General features: G+C 45.2%; 1 pseudogene; it reads right to left on the bottom strand.

Moving 5' to 3' along the window:
- Positions 1-4867: 4867 nt before the first annotated feature.
- LOC116857407 lies at positions 4868-7742 on the bottom strand (annotated as a pseudogene).
- Positions 7743-23977: the final 16235 nt, after the last annotated feature.

Raw genomic sequence — 23977 nt, 5'->3', positions numbered from 1 at the left:
TAACCTGTTCTTTGCCAGAATCTTTGGGGACTTCTGAGTGTCCTGTGAAGATCCTGCCAACAGCTGCATCTCTGAGTTCCTTGACCTTCCCACTTTCCCTGATCCTCTGCTTCCCCTGACTTTGACCGTGCCACCACACCAAAGACCTCAGCCTCTCTCAGAACTGCTCCATCACTCCCATGATCTCAAATTCTGAAATTCCTTCTTGATCATTCATGAATCCCTTGTATTTTCCTACCCCTGCCACTGAAGCTGTTCTTGGTACATATCCCTTCCATTCTCTACTTTCCCTGGCTCCCCCCAATTGCCCTGCTCTTCCAGATGATGGATCAAACTTCTCCTAGCTTAAGCAATTTGATCCATGACTCTACCCAACAGCTGGTGTCTGACCTCCACTCTCCTTTTGATATTTCTAAGCCAGGAAGGGAGTTCTCACCAGAGACCAAATCAGCTGAGACCTTGATCTTAGACTTCCCAAACTCTAGAACTGAGAAATAAATTTTTGTTGTCTATAGCATTTTGTTATGGCAGCCTGAGCCACGTAATAGAATATGAAGATCTGCTTCAATCAACAAAGATGGTGAGAGGACTCTAAAAGCACCAAGCTCCTTGAAAGAGAGGAAAATGATAGTTACCAGGAGGTAGGGGTATAGGGATAGAAGAGATGGGGTTTAAGGGCAGAGACTTGCAACGAGTAGTAAAGAAGCCCAAGATATAATGCTCAGGATAGTGAATATAGACAACACAGTTGTATTCTAATCATCAAACTTGCTAAGAAACTGGAACTTAATTATTCTAACCACTGAGAAGAAATGGTAATTATGTAACATGACAGAGGTGCTAATTATTGATACAGTGGCAATTATATCACAACATATAAATGTATCAAATTAACATGTTGTACACCTTAAATTCACACATTGCTATATGTCAAATATTTTTCGATTAAAATCAAAACAAGAACAAAGATGGTGGAACAGGCGTTCTTTTAAGGGATGACCCAGAAGTGTCAACCAGGCAGCTCTAGCTAAGACCGTGGTGAGAGCCAAAATGTTGAAACTAGACAACATCTGAGTGCCTAGATTAAAATTACTATAAATGTTAGTATAATTTAAATTGATTTCCACATATATGTGTATGTGTGCGCGCATGCATGCACACACACACACAGAAAACCTCAGAGTCAAATGTTGACTGAGCTCCTGAAGCAACTGCTCCATATCCTTAGGTTCATGGCCACCATTTGTAAGCCATTGCACTGAAAAATAATAGGTAGGTAGAAAGCTACAGGCTTAAAAGACATAGACTCTGGCCCTGTCTCTAGCAGATCACAGAGGAAGGAAATAGAGGGTAGTCTAATTCATACATGGGTGCTTTCTCAATAAAATCAAACAAGAAGATTTCTGAGGATGAACAACTTTGCAGTCTTCTGGAGGAGGTGTGGGCAAGTGACTAGAGAGTGAACAAGGTTATTTTTATAAAGGAATATGCTAGAATGGCCTTCTGGAATTTCTCAGAATGATGCAGGTTAATAGCAGCACTCCCAAACATCACTTTTCCAGGTTCATCAATTGCATGTTAATCAAACATACCCATTAAACCCGCTGAAATGTTATGCCCTCAATTGAGAAAATATACGTTGCTGTTTATCCATATGTCGTGAAAGGAGTTGTATTTTTCCAGCTACCTTCTTTAAGTCAGTGAGCAACTCCCTTCCACTTCATGATTTCTTTCCATTTTTCTGCCCATATCCACACTTGCCTCCCCAGAGTTCACTTTCCACACATCAGCCAGAAGAATCTTTTAAGAAGACCTTTGGACATGTGAAAAAAATAAGATGACTTAGAGCCATTTGAACATGAAAATCAGATGCCCTCTCCAGCTGAGTGATGCCCTTTTATTCCTATGCATTTTTTCCTATTTTTTTTCTTTTAAATATTTTTCTGAAACACTATGGCTATGTGTCTAGGCCATCAGTGTCCTTTGTCCCCACCCCCTATTCTCAGGATCTGGTACATACTTTCATGTGTGGCTCATACTTTGAAAGGGAGCAACATAGGGAGTCACAAGAGTCAAGACATCTGAAGTCATGGCAAGTCACCAATGGTTTGCTGACCTTCCGTGTGCAGCGTGGCCCTCCTGGCTCAGTGGAGACTATGGAGATGAACATGCACGCTTTATCCTTATAAACTCTCAATTTAGTTCAAGCCCCCTCTCTGCCCCTGATTTGCCCTAGGGCTGCCAATGAGTTCCTTACTGTGCTTGTGCCTCAGTTTCCTTATCTGTCAAGTGTGGGGACTCAGACTCGTGGCTTCTTAGGACCTTCACCATCTTCCGCTGTGAATCTACAATTCCGTGAAGCTCTGATTCTTTGCCTCACTTCATAACACTTCCCTGGCCTATTTAAGGAGCAGGTAAAAATCATGCTGACAGCCATGTGCCCTGGCCAACAGCAGGAAGTTAGGGAAGTACCCCGCTCAACTCCTTCTTTTTTTTTATAAATATATTTACAAATGTTTGTAGCGTTTTTATTCAAAATTGCCCCAAAGGAAATGACCCAAATATCCTTCAGTGGGCGAATGTTAAAACAAACTGTGGTCATCCATACAATGGAACGGTACTTAGTGATAAAAAGCAACACGTATGAATCTTCATAGTGAAAGCAGCCAGTCTCCAGAAGTTGCATCCTCTAGGATGCTAGGTATGTGACATTCTAGAAAAGGCAAATCTATAGAAATGGAGCACATATTGGTAGGTGCCAGAGGCTGGGACAGGGCAAAGGTTTGAATACAAAGGGAGCAGCATAAAATAATTTTGTGGGTGATGGAGATGCTCTGTGTCCTGATTGCAGAGGTAGTGACATAAATGTGTTAAAAGAGAACTGTACGTACAGGGGACACCTGGGTGGCTGGGTCAGTTGAACGTCTGCCTCCAGCTCGGGTCATGATTTCAGGGTCCTGGGATGGAGCCCTGCGTCGGGCTCCCTGCTCAGCTGGGAGTCTGCTTTTCCCTCTCTCTGCTCATGCTCTCCCTCTCTTGTCTCTCTCAAACAAATAAATAATCTTTATTAAAAAGCCAGATTAAAGAAAAAAAGAACTGTACATACAAAAAAGTTAATTTTATGGCATGTCAATTCAAAATTTTTTTTGAAGTGAAGATAAGCTATGTCCCAATGAATTTCTCTTTAAAAAGCCTGTGAAAGAAATTTTCCATCTGGGCTTCTTCCAGAAAGGCTGCTTTGTGGGTCTGTTTTTTCGCCTGTAAAATGAGAAGTCAGTCTAAAGCAGGGATTTTCCTTTCCCCCTGCATCCTAAAATTACATCCCTGCCTTTTATGGAAGTAGGGGTGGGATAGGTTTGGAAGGAGAAGGCGTTTGGCTTCTACTGAGCTCTGGACTCACAGAGCTACTGTGCTTCTGTCTGTCTCATGTATGGCTCATCTGAAAACCTCTGGATGAGAATAATTGGTCTTGAGTCAGATCCTCAGGCCCTTGGGGGGTTTGGACAACCCTGGATTTCCCGGCCTACAGGTGGTACCCACTCATTTGTCCCCGTGGCCCCCAGTGGTTAGCCAGCATTGGCATTAAAGGTCAGCAAACTAAACAAGGCCTTTTGGGGGAAGCTGGAAGTGTGCTTCTTGCTTTAGGACCCCGGGTCACACAGGGATTAAACACAACGGCAACTTTGAAAAGGCTACAAAGTCTAGGCCTCTTCTAAGGCAGAGTCTGAAAGGCCTCAAATCTCATCTCCCCCCCACCCACCCCCCCAGGATGGCTTTTTGGAAGAGAATTTTGTAAACAGTGAAGGGCTGTGCACAGGTGGGGGAAACACCATCACGAGGATGATCATGCTGACCCACACCAGCAGGGCTACAGCATCATTCATGACGGAAGTTGCTGCCTAAGCACCTATCCTGTGCCGGGCGCCATGTTAAGGGGTTGTTGACTCTCCATGACAGTGCTGTGAGGAAAGGCCTGGCATGGCTTGGGCAGATGAGAGAGCTGAGGAACCAAGAGGTCCGGGTCCCATGGGGAGGAGGGCACAGGGCGAGGTTCTGGTTGCAGCTCTGTCCTTTCAAATCGAGACCTGTGAGAGGAACCCTTGAAGCCTGTGCCAAGCCTGCTCTCCACATGTGCCCCTAAGAAGGAAACAAATGCCACCTTCTATCAAAAGGTTGGCGAGGACTGCCAAGGGTCCTTTGAGACCTTGCTATGTATGACGGCACTCAAAACTGGGAATATTTTGAAAAACTTTGTACTGTGGAATGCTTTCTTTGAAAACTATGTCATGTGTAAATCAGACCCAGAAAACCAGAGCTGGGCCCCTGGGGGTCGAAGGTGGAAGTGGGGTTGGCCTGGGTCCCCAGAACTCCCAGAGCACCACCTGAAGGCCACTTACCTAGTTGGTTGGCACGCCTACTGTGACGCCATGATGCTTAAGGCTCTGGCTTTGGGTTTGAAAGAGTTGAGTGGAATTGTGGCTGACTCATTCCTGGGTCGGTCTCGGGGATGGCAGCAGGATTCCAGTCTTAACCAAATGCTTTAGGCGCTAGTCCATTTGACCTGGACACTTGGCCTCACTCTCCCTTCTGGCCCTAAACCATGACCTGTCGTTTCCAAGGGTAGGAAACTTCTCTGCACCACTGTACAGTTAGTGAAGTTGGTCTTTGAAGATATGGATAATCAGGTTAAAAGCTACAGCACCTTTCCTTTTTTTTCTGGCCCTTATCAAAGGCATCATCTGTTTTTTGTTTTTTGTTTTTTGTTTTTCCTGCATCCACAAAAGTGGAATGTTTAAGTTCAGATCTTGGCGGAGGGTCCCCAGCAGATCTGCATTGCTGACCTGAGTGTGGGGGCTGATGGGACGGCTCACAGTGGACTCATTGGATGGACCTCCTTCTCGTAGATGTCAGGGATCACTCCCACAGGGGAGCTGACCATGTACACGGTTCATAGTGGATGAGCTGCACTCAAAAGCCACTGTCGGGCCAGATGGTGGGCCGGCATGACTTGGTCCACGTGTGGGCACCCAGCAGGGATGTGTCAGGGTACTTCATGAGGTAGGCAAGGCAGAGGGCAGCTGAGGGGCCCTGCTTCATCCCTACCCTGTGGATGTACTCAGCAATGGGGTCGAAGAAGTCATAGAGATGTGAGATGGGTGTGTGGGACCCTGGTACCTGTACAGACCGGATGTCCTCGTATGAGATATTGACCACTTCTATCCAGACGTGGATGACCGTGTTGATCTGGTTGCTGGAGAGCAGGAGCTTGTTGGTGGCAGCCCCCCTGCCCAACCTCCATTGCTGATGTACAGACTCCACGTGGCCCAGCCGTGCTCAACTCCTTCTACTCTCTTCTTTCGTCCTGCTTGGCTTCATGGCTCCCTGGATCCTCTTGTGTCTGTCCCTTTTCATCCTGCGTCCTCAGACTTCCACAGGAGACATCAATTAGGCCTTCCTCTGAGGAGAGCGTCCATAGATGTGTGTGTGTGGATGGTGGAAGGTGAGCAGATGCTTACGTGAGCTTTCTTCTCTTTGGCAGGGCTGTCCCCAAAATGGCCCAGGAGAAAGTCACTGTTGCAGATACACCAAGTGCCAAATTACTACTTCAAAAGAGAAAAAGGTCTTACAGTTTCTCAGTCTAGATGAATTCCAATATTCTCTTCTTCCTATAGGACATTGGAGAATAATGGGATGAAGTATTAATCTGTCATAGAGAGATGAGAAATATTTCTAATGATTATTCTCACCTTTTTAATATTCATTGTCATTGAGCTCCTCACTAATACTAGAATTAGGCACTGTTGAATATGACTGATAACAATAATAATAATAATGACCTTTCTGGGAGTTTCGTTTCTTCTTCAACTGAGAATTACTTTGAGGGTATATTATATTGTATACGAACGTGGCCCAGGAGATTTGGATAATGTGAATTACTCTATCTCTCAGGTATACACACATTCCCTGGATGGATGAAAAAGCTGCTCTTAGAAACATGTGGAAAAGTGACTGTGATGAATGGAAACTGCTCTTCTGGTTCTTTCCTTGCGAGGGAGTTGGCTGTGTCCATACTATCTTAGCACCCCTACAACTTCCATCTTTGTGGTTCCCTGGTGATGTGATATGAAGAGGAACGAAAGCATTTCATTTTATAAACTTGTTCTGTAGGACTTTATTGAACAGTTTGATATAAAGGGAGGTGATGAGGTTCCATGGCATTGTACACTTGCTATCATCCTACTCTGGTTCGGAAGCAAAACGCAAAGCCGTACATGACTGTGAGACTTCTCTCTGCTGTGTTCAACGGAGAGAAGTGGCAAGTTTCATGCCAAGTTACATGAATAAAGACATACAAGTCAGGATAATTCTGCTTCTTGAGGTGCGTTTTTGGGTAGCTAAGTAAGTGGACCCTGGAAGTAAATTCTACAACATCTGAGTTATTATGACTGTCTCTTGGCATTGATGGAATTAGCCAGATAATTGCCAACCCTCACAAAATTCTGTACCATGGAGCTTACTACCTGAGCTCAACTTTTGTGAAGGTTGACCCATCACACATCGCAGGTTAAGCTAAGAGCACGTGCAGCCACCCCATGTAACAGGGTTTACCAGTTTTAAGAACCATGAGCATTTGGATCAGGCCCTTATACTTGACTGGCATAGCCAGGATGCACAATTAATAGAAAGTGTCATTGCTTTATCTGTTAGGATAGCATCCAACCATGCATTGTACTGAGAAGAAGAACTCTGAAAATAATGATGGTAGTATAATTTTATTTTGGCTTTGGCTCTGGCTTTAGCCAAAAAAACAAAAGCCCACCTAAAATTCATCTGACTAAATGTGATTTTATTCACGTTTATTCATGCAATGGAAATTTACCTACTGGGTTTGGCTCATGGACTATGTCCTCTACTAGAGTTTCTTTTTCTCTGCTCTGTTGTTATAGTAACTGAACATATAACACCAAAAATAATGACTATAATATGCTTCTCCAAAAGTTCTTTTTGTTAATTGAGGTATTCATCCACACTGCTCCCTTTGCACAGCCTTTGGGGCCACCAAATAATACAGGGCTGAGAAGTGGTCATGCACACCAGAGAAAAAGAATAAAGGGAAAAAAAGAAAGAATAGGTAGGGTCATTCCATTACTTCTCACTACGCACACACACACACCCACACACACAGGAGATAAATCAATCATTTTTATAATGCAAACAAAAGGGATCTTATTATCTGCCTTTTCACTCTAAAGAAGACAAACTCATGACTCAGAAACAGAACATGCTTTTTAAAAAATGTTAATTCCAGGGTAGTTAACATAACAGTGTCATATTAGTTACAGGTGTACAATGTAGTGATTCAACAGTTCCATACGTGCCTCAGCACCCATCAGGGTAAGCGCACTCTTCCTCCCCTGTACCTACTTCACCTGATAACCTCCTCCCTGATAACCATTTGTTCTCTTCAGTAAGGGGCTGTCTTTCCATTTGTCTCTTTTTTCCCCTTTGTTCACAAAGCACACTTCTTAAAATTCAAATTGTCTGACAGAGCGAATAGCATATATTTTGTACCTTGCCTTTAAAGGGATGGTGTATTATTTTGATATTACCATTTAGCATATTTTCCCCCAAGGCTTTTAGATCTTTTCTTACTTTTCTTCCCTCAAAGGTTCCTTGGACTCAGCATAACCAACTCACCTTGGGCTTCTGGATCTAAGGAAGTAGTGGATGGGGATATCCATGATGGACCTTCCCAGGGGACCTGGGCGAGCTCCAGTAGCAGGAAGGGCCTCTCTGCTCTTCCCTACCATAGCCAGTGTTCACTGAAAGCTTCTCTGTGCATAATTCTATGGGAGGCACTTAGCGTACTTTCTTGAATTTAGTCCTCTCAGCAACCCCAGAAGGTAGGCAGTATTTCTGTTAGCGATTGCTTCTGTAACTTTATGTTTAAAGTGTTAATAGGCAATAAAAACACAACTATTGGGTGCCTGGGTGGCTCAGTGGGTTAAGCATCTGCCTTCGGCTCAGGTCATGATCTCAGGGTCCTGGGATCAAGCCCCACATTGGACTCTCTGCTCAGCGGGGAGCCTGCTTCCCCCTCTCTCTCTGCCTGCCTCTCCACCTACTTGTGATCTCTCTCTCTCTGTGTGTCAAATAAATAAATAAATAAGTCTTAAAAAAAAAAAGGACCCCACAACTATTGGAAAAAAGGTGCTAAAAACGATTATTGTGATTGTAGCTTCAGAGATAGGAAATCATTTGGGTGCCTGTGATAGAAACATGGAAGACATCAATTGGAAAAGTTGCTTAAACTGGGATCGGCAAAATTCTAAGATGGCCCTTTGAGTTCCCACGCTCTAATACCTACACCTGCAGAGAAGCCCCTCCCCTAGAATGTGGGTGGAGCCTGTTACTCACTTCTGACCAATAGAATGACAAAGGTGGCGGGATATTGCAAATGTAACTAAGGTCTCTAATCAGTTAACTTTGATTTAATCAGAAGAAGGACGATTTGGGGTGTGTTTAACCTAGTCAGGTGAGCCCTTTAAAAGAGGTTTCAGGCCTTCCCTGAAAAGAGACTAGAAGAAGTCAGACTCCATCCCGCTGGCCTTGAAGTAGAAGCTGCCCCGAACTGCAGCCAGAAAGTGAATTCTGCCAGCAAACACGTGCGCTTAGAAGAGGTTGAAAAGATGTGGTAGTAAGTGCTCTGGCTGTCTCGGCATGATCTGGGCCGTGGCTAAGCATCTGGGCTGCGGTAGGAGATGGGCTTGAGTTCTGGGACCAGCCCTGACACTTAACGAGCTGTTTGACTTTAAATAAGGCCAAGAGAGTCTCATGGGGGTTCATCCTCACACTGAATTCTCCAGGTCTCCAAGGGGAAAGGTTTTATAAAGTGAATTCCTGGGTCACTCTAGTTTTAGACGAGATAAAATAGTGAGGATTGGGGTTGCTATAAATGCATTTGAGGGCCTCTTTACTTTCTTGGGTTTTAGGCTTCTGGGATCTGGACTAGCATTGGCTGGCTGCTCCTAGAATTTTAACTGCTTTGCTGTGCAGTCCCTAGAAAATAATTCCTACTGTTTTCTTTCTTCAATGTTTTGCCCAAGGCCTGCATCCTTGAACTTGATTATGTCTTGTCTGGCTGACAGGAAGTAATTTCGGCAACTGCCTAACTCTGATGGGTGCACCACTCCCCCACCCCACCCCAGGGCAGCTTCCATGGGTGCACTTCATCACTGGGGTTCCCACTCCTGCTGGCCGTAAGATACACACAGGGCTCACATGCACTTACCTGCCAAAAAAGCAAAGGCAGGAGAAAAAGACGTAGTGAAACCTACACGCACACAAAAGTATAGGAAACAGAGTGAAGCTAGAGCTTCACAGATTCCCAGACGAGCCATGTGGTTCCTCCTGACAAAATCCTGCTGGTCTTTCAAGACCCAGCTTGGCTGATAGCTCATCAAGGACTCATTCTCTGTCTTACCTCGGGCAGAGCTTCCCTTGGTGTTGCCTTTGTACTAACACTCTTCATTGGTATTTTTCAAGTTGTTACTTTGCATCCAGGCCATTCTGCCTAGCCTGGAGGCAGTACACTCAGCTCAGACCACTGTCTGTGTTACCCTCTTATACTCATGCCAGCCCCCCCACCCCCCAGTGCACACCAGGCTCGGAGGAGGTGTCCTGTCACTGTGGGTTGGCTTGAATCTAACCTCCCAATTGTTTTGATTCTGAGATTTGGTACAACGTATTTGTGATAGGGTGCCTTTGGTGATGAATGAAGATGCTGTTGTCCCTCAGGCTACCAGGGGAACCACCAGATTCAGGGACAGCCTGCTGTTGGAATTAGGAAGCTTTCATGAGCACTCTTTCCTCGGCAGCTGCCTCTAGCCTACAGGGAGCTGGGCCTTGGGCCATGAGGCCCGGACTCTGACATTCATTGCCACGGCTTCCAGAAACCTGGGGGAATGGACACAGGATCCCCACTGGGGGAAAACATGGTGTCTCAGAGGCATCTAAAAGAGCAGGGCAGTGGCCTACATTTCATAAACCAAGCAAGTGCATCTAAGGGAAACTATTTTGCTTCCAGACGGTAGATCAGAACTGGTGGGGGACGGTGGCGATGGAGACGGAGGGAGCTAAAACACAGTGTTCCCACAAGCTGATTCAGGGAGCATCTGCTGGCCTTGCATGGCTGTGGTAGTTACGAGCTTTCCGCCCTGTGCTCAGCTAGACCCATTGTCCTAAAGACGTCATCATGATAAATATGTCAGTTGTTGATTGCCCTGTCCACTTCAAGAGAAGCTTCCTGTCCCATAGCCTTGGTGAATGTCAGTGGATTATGTGACCTGGTCTCCTTGCTGTTTTCTCTGTGATTGGGATGAGCCATTAGCTCAATTGTGTCTCATATCTGTAGGCAAGCCAGAGACCTACATGGCTTGGATGGACTGGTTTGAAAAAAAAAAAAAAGGAGCGGATAGACTTGTGCCCTGAGCAATTTAGCCTAGAAAACAGAGGAACCATGCTAGAGCACCTAAGCCAGGAAGTGGTCAGAGACACTCAGGTCCAGGGTGGCCAGTGTGGGTGATGTACCAGGTAGAATTGTTATGAGATCAGATTAGTGAAAAGGTGAACAGAGCACTTAGGCTGGGGGAGACAGGCATGCCCCAGAGACGGCAGTCCCTGAGCAATCCCCAGAGAAAAAAGAGCTGACTCTGTTCTTTGCATCTTTGGAAGCCAGTTCCAACCCAAGCATGCCCTTGCAGGCCTCCCCTGCATTTGCCTTGCAGGTAACTTGAGTGGTTTACCACATAGCGAAAGAGCCTGATTAAAAGCAGCGTGCAAGGGAAAGGGGATAGGAGACTCGCTTCTTCCTCCTGACCCTGTGGCAAGGGCAGTGCTATGTTCCCCCACCCTGGCCCCTCCTCCTTTCCCAGGAAGAATGTGTTCCCAGCCTCTCTTGGAGGGCCACTGTAACTTCTTTCGTATGGGAATGTCAGTGCAGGTGCTGATGTCATTTTCAGCCCAAAGTATTTGAAAATGGTGTGCTCCTTCCTCCTGCTCACTTCCTCTTTGCACAGCTGGAAGCTAAAAGCTCCAAGATGGCAGCCTTGTGCTACAGAAGTAGCGGGGATCTCCCAGTCACTTGTTGGAGGACAACTGCCAAGGAGATCTGCTTCACCTTCATCAGACTGTGCCACACCCTTTATTGTGTGGAGTGCTGGTGAAGGTGGGCCCAAGAAGGTGTCTGTTGCAACAGCTGGTACTGATGACCCCTGTGAGGCCAGGTTGGCCTCCTGGCCCAGCAGCTCATGATACTGCTCTAGAGATGCTGGGATTCATGAATGCTTGGGACCCACATGTTCTATGTCAGATGCCAGGAGCATCCTTCATCTGATTTGCATATGGGAAGAATGAACACGAGCAATGGAGAAGAACTACATTTTCAGTGGCCCAGAAGCATTTCTTTATACTTTTCTAAAAAACAGATGAGGCACAAAGAACTTTTAAAGCCCTTCGATGCCCAAGGAGTTTTTCCCTTTCAGCGATGGAAGCTACTTCTACCCAAGGGGGTCAAGAAAGGAGGCACATGGGCTCTTATAACTGAAGTCAATGGCAGTATTTCTGTGTAACTCAGTGACTGACTTGACTGTCTAAATTCCGTAGAGAAGAGACCATGGCTGCCTTGCTCACCACTCTATCTCCCAAGTCAAGAACACGCCCACTGTAGGTGTCTAGTAAATATTGTTGAAGGAAGGAATGAATGAGATGAAGGGAGATTCTGTGACTTTAAAGTCACTTGTAAGGGCTTTTAGTTAGCCAAGAGCTATAAGTTGGTCCCCATGAGCCTTTCTAGATGTTCATAAAAAGCTCATCAAAAGCATCCCTAAGTAATGACTGCAGGCAACACCACTAGACATGGGAGATCTAGCCCCTCTAGCAAGGCTCCCAGTTTGCTCTGTGCACTCAGGCAAATGATGCCATTGAGCCACAGTTTCCTCATTTCAAAAGGAAGATACAAATCTTTGCCCTGTCTGCCTCTGAGAGTTAAGAGGCTCAAACAACCCAAGAACCAAAGAGGTCTTTTTAAACTGTAAAGTGTGTGAGGGGTGTGTGTGGGTGTATGTGTGCATACAACTACGTGTGGTATATGAAATATATCACCAGCAGACCTGCGTTCTCCAAAGAACATAAAACCTTATTCGTCCTGCAGCACTTACACAGGTGTTTTACTCCCTTTGGATCTATATCCCCGCCCATTCTCTCGCAAGGCCAGGGACATTAGCTGCCACTTCTGTGTAACTGTTGACAGATGAAGAGAAAGAGGAAAAAGGGATCTGCTTGCCTCAGTACGATGAGTGAGGGACGGGGTTGGCTGGTTCTTGCTCCAGAGTTGGCTACTGTTCAGACTTTGTAACACCAGTGTATTTGCAGGTAGGCCTCATTGTGCATGAAAGTCTGCGTCCTTAGGACCACCTCGGATAGGCAGTCGCCTTAAGGGCAAGACGTACTCACTAATTCATTCACTCACTCATTCATTCCCAGGGAACACCTCTCCTGTGGTTTGATAAAGCAAGAATTACTTTTCCAGGGGAATGTTTACTCTCTGATTTTTCTAGTTGGTCAGCTTTCATCTCCTGAGTGCCTTTCATTGTGTGAAACTGTACGTGGACCTCAGTGAGGGGCATGGCGATGTGTAAGGCCTGGATTAGTTAGGGAAGGTGCCTCAGAAGAGGTATATTCATTTTCTGTTACTGTAGACACAGTGACTAGTACAAATCACACTGATCTGTTCGCTCATGGGTGTCTGCAGGATGATTCAACTGGCTTCTCTGTTTGGGTTATCATTAGGGTGAAATCAAGGTGTGGGCTGGGCTGAATCCTCATCTGGAAAGTCCAGGAAAAGTCTGCTTCCAAGCTCTTTCAGATTGTGGGCTCAATTCAGTTCATTGAAATTGCAGGACTGAAGTCCCTGTTTCCTTGCTGAGTGTCCAGCGGGGGTCATATTAAGTTCCGAAGGCTACCCACGTTCCCTGCCATGTGGTCCCCTCCGTCTTCAAAGTGGTGATCGGGTGTCAAATCTTTCCCAAGCTTCAAATCTCTGACTCCCTCCTCTGCAAGCACCTATAGAAAACTCTGCTTTTAAAGGGTTCACCCCATCAGATCAGACCCATCCAAGATGATCTCCCCTTGCCACATAATGTAACATAAACATGGGAATGATATCTTATTATATTCCCCAGTTCCACTCACGCTGCAGGGGATTGGGCAAGCATGTGTGCCGGGGCAGGGGGAGGAAGGGAGTGGCAGAAATCTTCAAGGCCATTTTAGGATCTTGCCTACCATGGATGGATGTCAAGCTAGTTCTTGTGAATGGCAAGCTCTTCATGCTACAGAACCATCGTGGAGAGATCTGGAAGGTGCAGTTGTCCTGTTTCTGGTATCTCATACCTGCCTCCTTCATTGTTTTCTGATGATGGCTCTCCCTTCTTTGTTTGCTGAATACCAAAGAGCAGTTGGAGCAGTTAGTGTCTACATGAGGTCTTTGAGAGTGGTTTTCCAGATGGTAATTCTGTGGAGGGCTCTTTCCATAAATACCTAGAGGGCAGGCATATCCTCACATCTACGTCCAGACCGAGCCAGCACAGTAGACTTTTCCTGGCCCTCATATATCTGACCTTTATCTCTCCCAAACTTTACAACCAGTTGGGGGGAAAGTCCTCTATGTTCCCTGTTTCTGTCTCCTTACTTACAAATGACCCCTTTCTCCACTGCAATCTGGCTGTGTCCACCCCATTCCATTCCATTTGGTTTGGCCCAACACAATAGACTGACCTGGATTTCAGCAGTGGCTCAGTCCCTCACCTGATGTGTGACCTTGGGCAGAATACATAACTCTCTCAGCCTCAGTTTCCTCTTCCAGAAAAAGGGGACGGTATCCATACTGCAGCAGGTCCTGGTGACGACAAGTGAAAATGCACATAAAACATCAACTTTTTCATGACTCCAAGCTTCTTATAGGCAGAACCCATATTTTAAAGGGGTACAGGACATCCTGATGCAGCTTTCTTGACACTGGCATTTCAATACAATAGCAACAAAATGTCCCAAATCCAGATGGGTCTATGAAAATATCCTTATCGAGAGTTTCATATCCTTATCACCCACATTTCCTTGCACAGTGCTCAATGCATCACTGGGACCCCATCTGTGCTTGTTAATGGTAGAAATGATGAATTAATCTCTTCCCTTCATCTAAATTGTGTTCTCCTTGAGGGCAGATCATTTTTTTCTTGTTACTAAGATTCTATATGGTTTATTCTTTCAAAGGCAGTATTAATTTTATGATGACGTTTTTCAAGAAATAACGTTTGGTGGTGGACAATTCCTCCATTCATCCGAATTCTCAGACTTAGGTGAAACCCAAGGGAAGGCTGAACTCAAGTACCCTGGTAAGAAGATTAGCTGTTTAATGTTTAAGAATCATGACAAGGGGGAAGGGATTTGACAACCTTCCCCCAGCAACTTGATTCAGAGTTAGATTAGATAGAAGGAAGACAATAAGGATTATTAAAATCCCTCATGCTCTACTGAAGTCTATTTCCAAATGCTAATGGGGTCCCCAGGAAGTCAGGCAACTTCCTCCCTCCCTCTTTCACACGTGCACTTGCGTGTGTGTGCGCACGCGCGCATGTGTGTTATGTGTGTGTTTCATGCACCAGAGAAGTGAGACCAGGTTGTTTGCCTGGCCTGAAGTAGGGAAGGAAAATTGGCTCTCCCAGAGGGTCTGAATCGAAGATTTCCTATAGCAGAGTGGTGAAGAAATAGAGCTTGGACTTTCAAAAATATGGATTCTGTCTCAAATTCAAGCTCCACTGTCTGATTTTGCATAACAAATTCTTTAGCCCCTCTGAGCCTCAGTTTCCTCATCTGGAAAATGAGGCTGATAATACCACCTCCGCCAAGGAGGGCAAGAGTAAATGAGAAGATTCACGTAAAGCGCTTAGCACAGGCCTAGTAGGGGCAAATGCTAGCCGTTTATATCATAAGTCGAATTATCTCCGAACAAGAGTATTTTAATGCCAAACCTGGTGTGGTCATCATGAAGCAGTTCCTGTCTTGACAAACAATCCACACAACACTGCTTTGCTGCTGAGGATAAGCACCACTGGGATATAATTTTCATTCTGTGCAACCAGTGGTAGGTCTGTGTTAAGACTGTGTCGGGACAAAGTCTCCATGTTACATATCACATTAGTCATAAGAAAATGCAGTGTTTTTCCCAGTGGGTTAGCAATATATTTTTGTTGGGTGGATTGGGAAAAGAATGAAAGGTGTTACTTTGGGTTTGGGTTTGGGTTCAGGAATATGGATTTCCTGAGAGGTCCTGGTGGAGTTCCTATTTGGGGGCCTAATCCTAACAATAAACTACCTTCTCCCTTTGGGGAAAAGGACAAAATCCAGGGCCAATTGGATGTTTGGCTGAGTTGCTGAGTTATTTAGAGGGCTTGGGACAGTGATTTCTGATTCAGTAGGTTTGGGGGGCAGCCTAGGAATCTGCATTTCTGACACGGAGGGAGGAACTAACAGCCCCTTCTGCCCACATAGTATTTTTCTCTGTGCCCGACCTGGTCACACCCATTGCCACCTTGCAACCTCGCCGAGGTCAGATTGAGACCAACAGTATCGCGGAGATCAATTGCTCATGAGAAAGAAGAGGTGAAGCAGGAACTCACAAACTTGGGGTTCTGCAGCGTATTATGATCCATGTAAACTGAGATCCTATTTGTGCAGGGGATAAAAAACGGGTCCCAAGGGCAAACACTAAGGAGGAGCTAGGGACCTGAGTCACCTGTGCCTCCACTCTTCTTGCTGTGTCCATGAAAACATTGCCAACCATGCACACCTATCTTTTCCCACTGGGCCCAGATTCTCTGTCAGAACCCCTGTGATTGGGGTGCTCCAGGCAGCCACAACCTGCTGATCAAGGTTGACACATACCGCTCTGTTCCATTCATTCTCCGAGGAGCAATGAAGATGAACGACATAGAATGGGACGGACTGTGTGAATTACCAATGTAACTGGAGTCTGCACTTTGGTAAGTGTTTCTGAAGCAGACTAATGGGGTGGCTCTTTGTTGGAAGTTTGGTGAGGCCGCTGCAAGCAACCTGGCTTTGGGCACTGAGCAATCACAGTCTTAGTATTTCCCCAGTTCAAGTCTGAAATGCAGTTTGGGTCTGGATGGGAGCTTTCTGCAGGCATGAAGGAAAATACAGCCTGGAAAGGAAAGAGCCTCCGGGTAAAAGGTGGACCATTCATGAAACATTTCTTTTTTTTTATTAATTTCTTTTATTTTTTATTAACATATAATGTATTATTAGCCCCAGGGGTACAGGTCTGTGATGTGCCAGGTTTACACACTTCACAGCACTCACCATAGCATATACCTTCCCCAGTGTCCATAACCCAACCACCTTCTCCACAACCCCCTCCCCCCGGCAACCCTCAGTTTGTTTTGTGAGAGTAAGAGTCTCTTATGGTTTATCTCCCTCCCGATCCCATCTTGTTTCATTTTTTCCTTCCTTACCCCCCACTCCCCCCATGTTGCCTCTCAAATTCCTCATATCAGGGAGATCATATGATAATTGTCTTTCTCTGATTGACTTACTTTGCTTAGCATAATACCCTCTAGTTCCATCCACATCATCACAAATGGCAAGATTTCCTTTCTTTTGATGGCTGCATAGTATTCCATTATAGATATAGATATATATATATCTCACCTCTTTTTTATCCATTCATCTGTTGCTGGACATCTAGGCTCTTTCCATAGTTTGGCTGTTGTGAACATTGCTGCTATAAACACTCAGGTGCACGTGCCCCTTTGGATCACTACATTTGTGTCTTTGGGGTAAATATCCAGTATTGTGATTGCTGGGTCATAGGATAGCTCTATTTTCAACTTTTTAAGGAGCTCCATACTGTTTTCCAGAGTGGCTGCACCAGCTTGCATTCCCACCAACAGTGTAGGAGGGTTCCCCTTTCTCCGCATCCTCGCCAGCATCTGTCATTTCCTGACTTGTTAATTTTAGCCATTCTGAATGGTGTGAGGTGGTGTCTCACTGTTGTTTTGATTTCTATTTTCCTGATGCCGAGTGATGTGGAGCACTTTTTCATGTGTCTGTTGGCCATCTGGATGTCTTCTTTCCAGAAATGTCTGTTCATGTCCTCTGCCCATTTCTTGATTGGATTATTTGTTTTTTGGGTGTTGAGTTTGCTAAGCTCTTTATAGATTTTTGGATACTAGCCCTTCATCTGATACGTCATTTGCAAATATCTTCTCCCATTCTGTCAGTTGTCTCATGAAACATTTCTTATTGCCAGCCTGGAAACTGGCTTCCTGTAGTAATACTGTCGCACTAAAGACACAAAAAACAGATGCTCTAGGCTTTGGAAGTGGTGGCAAAGATGCAAGGATTGGTCATTTCCAGCTCCAAACTCTCTGTCTCTCTCTTGGACACTCACACACACATACACCACTGTTGTTTGAATATACTTGTGTTTGCCTCTCTTTCTGTGTTTTATGATGGGGAAACATTAGCATTGCTTCTAGAATCCTATCCAATGGCTCAAGGAATCAAGAAGCCATGGAAACAGCATGTCCAGTTTTATGTAACCATAAAAAGCAGTTGAATTTTGAAACACTAAACAACAACGACAAAACAACACAAACTAACCCTAAAACACAACTAAGGTCTTACGAACTGTCTCACAAGTATATTGTTGTTTTGTACCTCATTCCATAGTGATGGCTTGCTCTCTGTCTATCTCTGTCTATCCCTATCTATCTATCCGTCTTGCTCACTATCTATCTAAAACTAAAAGATATATAAAATATTTGTTATTTTAGCTAAAGCTACTCTATCCCCTCAACTAGGACCTGCAGTGGGAATAGGGGATGGTGGTCACCTTATTCTCAAGTTCTAAACCTTGCACTTCTGTTCCTATCCCCAACCGGGCTAACTGCGGTTCCTGTGACCTCCCCAGTGGCCAAAGCAGGGACAGAGAAGAGACATAAGGGGCATGAAAGACCTTCCTTAGCTAGTGCTGCCATGATAATCCAGTATCAGAGCTCTTTGGGCTTAGCAGGTGTTGTAACATGCTCTTATTCTCTGACCTACTTCATGGGTTCCTCCTTTATGCTCGCAATGTTGGAGAAAGATTAATAATCAAAAGCCACTTTGTAAAACTTCCTTAGGCTTCAGGTCTCAGCCTTGACAACTAAGACAAAAAGAGATTCTTTTTTTTTCCAAGATTTTATTTATTTATTTAGGAAAAGAGAGCGAATGAGCGAGAAAGGGGAGGGGCAGAGGGAGAGGGTGAGAGCTCTCAAGCAGACTCCACACTGAATGCAGAGTGGGATGTGGGGCTCCATCTCATGAACCTGAGATCGTGACCCACGCTGAAACCAAGAGTCAGCTGCTTAACCGAATGAGCCACGTGGGTGCCCCGAAAGCAGTTTCACTGTAACATCCTGTTATGTATAGCTGATTTATCCCTTCCTAATGCTGTGGCTAGACTCCCCACCAGCTTTGGAGCCAAAGAAAGAGATTTTGACTCCAGGTTGCTACTCCCTAGCTGAGTGGTTTGGGGAAATCTTTCTTACCCTAAGTCTCAGTTTTTAAAATCTGTAAAATGAATATCATAATTCCTACTTCACAGGTGTAGATTGAGATGGTGTGTATTAGGTGTCTTAACATATATTAAGGGGCATAAATAGCTATTAGTGATTGGTAGTAGTTTTACGTAGGCAAAGCCGACCCCAATGAGCATTTCAGGGTAGATATAGCTTGTCTTTCTCATCATCCACTCCCTCTCCTGCCTCCTATAGCCCAAAGGCCTCACTCTTTCAGAGCTTTTAAATGGTTCACCAGCTTATCCTCTCTAATAAGCCTGCCAGCCCTGCCATACAACTCTTTTCCCAGTTGTAAGGATAAAATGAGACCATGCATTTAGAGTGATTATCTAGCATCTAGCCCTGGTAAGTGCTCAAGAGATTGGAGGTGCAATTATTATTGGTTATACTGTTGTCATTATTATGATCTTCCCACATCCTTGCTTTTTAGAAAATGCTTCTCTTACTCACCATCTCAACTCCCTCATTCTCAACAAACCAGGTCACTGTCATCTTTAACCAATAGCTTGAGATTCTTCAAGGTGACATAGTAGATTGGTTTTAAGAACAGAGGTCCTAAAATCACACCAGCTTGACTTCAAGTCATAGTTTTATTTCTTACTATCTGTGTAGCCTTGGATATGTCAGTTAACCTCTTTGAACCTCAATATTCTCATCTGTCAAATGGGGACAGTAACAGTCCATGCATTGTGGGTTTACAGTGAGGATTAAGTGAGATAATGTATGTAAGTCCTGGAGCCCAGTGTGTCAATGATCACCTGTTGGCTACCACGAGCTCCTCATTGTGCTAGAACTAGGGATGGAGGGGTAAAAGGCAAAAACCCAGTTCCTATACTCAAGGAATTTACTCTCCGAAGCAGTGATTCTCAAACTTGCATGTTGGGTTCACCTAACAGGCTTTTCACTCTCAGTGCCGCATCCGTAATGACTAAGTCAGAATCTCTGGTGAAGGAGTGTGCAACCTGAGCATCGGGATAATTTCAGCTGGTTTGACTCTGCAGCCAGAGTTCTAGATCTTCCACAGGGGGTGCTAAACGTTTTGGGAAAGCTCCAGAAAGTAGATATTTTAGATGTCATGGGCCATGTATTCTCTGTCGCAACTACTGAAACCTGCAGGTAAAGCACAAAAGCAGTCACAGACAGTTCATCAATGAACAGGCATGTCTGTGTTCCAGTAAAACTTTACTTAAAAAAAAAACAACAACAAAAGACAGGCCCTAGTTTTCTGACTCTGATGTAGAGTATCAAAGTAAACCGAAGATTCCATTAGAGCATTGCAGGTCAAGCGTGATAGGTCAAGAAAGGCATTCAAAAAGCAGTGAAGTTTAAGCCAAGTCTTAAAGAATATGTAGGAGACAATCAGGAGAGGCCAGGGGAGGGGATAGCTGGAGGAAAGGGGTCTTCCAAGGAGACAAAAGATTTCAGCAATAGCTGCTTAGTAAGCATGGGCAGTCGGTGGGCCTGAAAACAAATAACATGGAGGACATGGGGAGACGGAGAGGAGAAGGGAGTTGAGGGAAATTGGAAGGGGAGGTGAACCATGAAAGACTATGGACTCTGAAAAACAATCTGAGGGTTTTGAAGGGGCGGGGGGTGGGAGGTTGGGGGAACCAGGTGGTGGGTATTGGGGAGGGCACGGATTGCGTGGAGCACTGGGTGTGGTGCAAAAACAATGAATACTGTTACGCTGAAAAGAAATTTAAAAAAAATAGTTGGTATGACTTGAGTGCACAGTAGTTGTTAAGGGAGAGGTAATATATCAATCTGGAGAGATACGAACAAATATGCAGGACTCAGACCATGACAAACTTTCTTTGTTGGGGTAAGGAGCCTAAACTTGAACTTGAAGACCATGGGGAACAGTTGCATTATGAGGATCACATTTTTTTAAAGATTTTATTTATTTATTTGACAGTAGAGATCACAGGTAGGCAGTGAGGCAGGCAGAGAGAGAGAAAGGAAGAAGCAGGCTCCCCGCTGAGCAGAGAGCCCGATATGGGGCTCGATCCCAGGACCCTGAGATCCTGACCTGAGCCGAAGGCAGAGGCTTTAACCCACTGAGTCACCCAGGTGCCCCAAGGATCACATTTTTGCAAGAGTACTCCGGCAGGTGACAATGAGGGATGTGTGTGTCAGGGGGGTGGGGAACAGCAGGCTGGTTGCAGTTAGGGAACAATTACAGCGATCATGTAGGAAGTAAGGAGCTTGTGAGCTAAAGTAATTGCTGTTGTGATGAGAAGTGGAGGAATTCATAATACATGAAGGAGCAGAAGAGACAGCAGGAGGTGGATTGGCTGAATACAGAGGGTGCAGTCGGGGAAAGGGGTGCGTCAAGAGGGAGCCCAGGTTTATAGCTGGTGCAGCTGAGAGCATTTGGTGCTCTTCCCTAAGCTGAGGAGCCCTGATGGAAGATGAAAGACCATGAGTGTGGTTTCAGACACGTGGAGTTCGCAACGCCAATGGGACATTGGTGTAGATATGTCCGTAGACAGCCTTGAGCCAGGGAATGAAGTTGGGATGGGTAATAGAGACGCACAGTTGGTAGCATATGGATGTAGCAAAAGCAGTGGTTTTTGAGGCCTTCAGCCATGCAGTAAGGATGAAGAAAAGAAGGGATAACAAAATCATGATCCTGGTAACGTACATGAGAAGAGAAAAATACAGAAGGTTATAAGAGGTGGCCACATTCTGATGACTGTTTGCCCTCCTGGCCCCTGAGAGCCTAGGGACCCAGCACCCCCACTCTTGCTAGCCCCAGGGTCTTCAGTATGTCATGTTGGTTTCCGGGAACTTGGCTTCCACCTTTCTAAACGGTCCCTTCATTAAACTCATTTTAAGTATCCGGTTTGTGTGTGACATCTGATTCTTGCCTGGACCTGGACTGATAGCCAAGGCAAAGTCATTGACTGAGAATGAGAAGTGACATGATGTGGGAGAAGTAGGGAGGACAGAGAAGGTTGGAAAATCACTTTCTTGGAGAACCGAGGTGGGAGCCGCTAAGGGGCATGCAGGAGTGTGGGGCCCCAGAAAAAGAAGAAGCCCCAGCAAAGACCGAAGTCTGCCCCTATGCAGGATCAGAGAAAACAGTTGCTTGCCTGATCCCTGGTAAGAATTTTGCCAAAGACCAAATGTATTCAGAATACTGGCAAAAACTAATTGAAAAGCAGGCCGACTGAGGAACAGGGCTGGGAGGGAAGTCATAAAGCTAGCCTGTGGCTGACAGGCTGAGGGAAATGGATGACATGAGGACTCCTGTCCTCCCTGCAAGGACACAACTGTAGTCATTTGAAAGAGGCTTCTTTAGACCCTGTCACATTTTGTCACCTTGGCAGGGCCCAGACTCACTGTCCAGGGACCCATCTTGTGCTTGAGTGACCCTCAGAGTGTGTGCCTCCTTACACTGGAGACCCTAGCACTTCCCTTGCTCCCCCTAGCCCAGCACACAGAGTCCTGATCCCAGAGACAACTATTAACATTCTGGCACATTTCCTTCTGGTCCGTTCTCCGAATCATTTCTCGGGTTCACTAAAGTTGAGGTCACACTGCTTATACAATTTTGTATCTAGCTTCATTTGCTTGACATTATAATAAAATTGAATCTTCTTTGGGACTGTTTTTATTATGGCTCTACTCACCAGTAATGCATATTCACAGCAGCAAAACCAGACAATACAGATAAGCAAAAGAAAAAAAAAAAGGAACCATCTGAAATCTCACCATCCAGAGACAATGACTCACCACTTTGCTGCATACTAAAATTGATTCTTGAATCAAAAAAAGGTACTTCTGCTGTAGAAATATGCTGCCAGCTTGTGGAGGGCTGAGCACAGAATGTTTGCAGTTAATCAACCATCATGAAGTTGGGAGAATGGTTTCGGGATAGAAGGAAAGGCACCAGGGCCACGACCTCAAGTGGGAAATAAAGCTACCCTGCCTAAATAAGGACCCTACATTTTAGTCTCAGCATCAGCAAGCAACCCAAAGTGAAAAGACTGAATTTGTGGGGAACTCGTTGCGGGGGGCGGGTTTTAAAACAATTTTCTACTTGTTTGAATGCTTCATAATAATTACCCAACAGGCCTTTTCAAAGTCTGTAAGTTTGTTTTTGGGGGCACCTGTGGTCCTGCTGTCCTCCACATGGAAGATAAATGATGTTACATTCCCAGGTGAGAGGCAGGATGTCTGGTCACGGTTCCACTAAATGTAAGTTGGCTCTTCCATCATGTGTGATCACCATTTACAGAAATACTTGAGATTCTAGTTTTCCATTTGAATACTTGGATAAATCTGGATGGCTCCTCCATTTCCTGGAGGGAAGAAAACCCCTCCCCATGATCTGGCCCCAGGCTAGCTTTTCAGGCTTTGCTCTTTCTCCTCCTTGCTTCAGAGCCATCTCCTGGGCTGCCATTTCCGCCATTTTCTTCCCTTGTGCTACTACTCCTCTTCCTGTCTACCTGTAATTCTAGCAAATGGGATTACTCCATCTGCCTGAGGTCACCCCCCACCCGCCGCGCTCCAGCTGCCCTGTCTTGTTCTGCTCAGATCACCTCAGAAGCCTTCCTTTCCTCTAAATCTACGTGTGCAACTTATAGACTCAACCCAAATGACAATTCTAGGGTGAAGTCTTCCCAGATCCAGCCTACCGGAAGGGATTTCAAAGTGGATTGCTGATACTGCTCAGGTTCTTATTGAAATGAGGGCTATCGTCTTGAGTAGAGTCAATAAATATTTTCTTGTAAGGATATTTGATGTCAAGGTACAGAGACAAATAGAAAAGTCTGATCAATAAGCTGGTCTGTGGATAGTCTGTTAAATGGTTATTTGCAGCCTAGCTAGGGTTTCACTTTGAAGGGCTGCTGGGTGCCGGGGAAGCAGAGATCTTATTTCTCACAGGAGTTGGTGGTACTGGACCAGTTAAATACGAGATAAAGAAGATGAAACAATACTGAGTTACATTCTCTCCCTTCAGTAACGGTGGGGCAGAGTAGAAGGGACATGCAGTTTGGATGGGAAGAAGCTGAGAGCTGAGCTGAGCTGGACCCCATGCAGAGTACTTTATAAATACTGTCTCAGTCTCCGAACCCAACTTTGTTGGAATTGGCCAACCTAGATGTGAGTCGTGCCTCTGTCCCTCACTAGCTTTGTGCATTTGGGCAAAGTCACATGGTACTTGCCAAGTCTCAGATTCCTCAGCTGGAAAATAGGATAAGCAGTGATGGTTCTCTAAAGGGTTCTTGCAATGATCAAAGGAGATCATGTATGTAAGGAGCTCTGGATGGTTT

This window comes from Lontra canadensis, unplaced genomic scaffold (genome assembly GCF_010015895.1).
Source record: "Lontra canadensis isolate GAN:19392208 unplaced genomic scaffold, GSC_riverotter_1.0 scaffold123, whole genome shotgun sequence".
NCBI classification, from domain to species: domain Eukaryota; kingdom Metazoa; phylum Chordata; class Mammalia; order Carnivora; family Mustelidae; genus Lontra; species Lontra canadensis.
The sequence above is the reverse complement of the archived record's forward strand: the minus strand, read 5'-3'. Positions and strand labels throughout refer to the sequence as shown.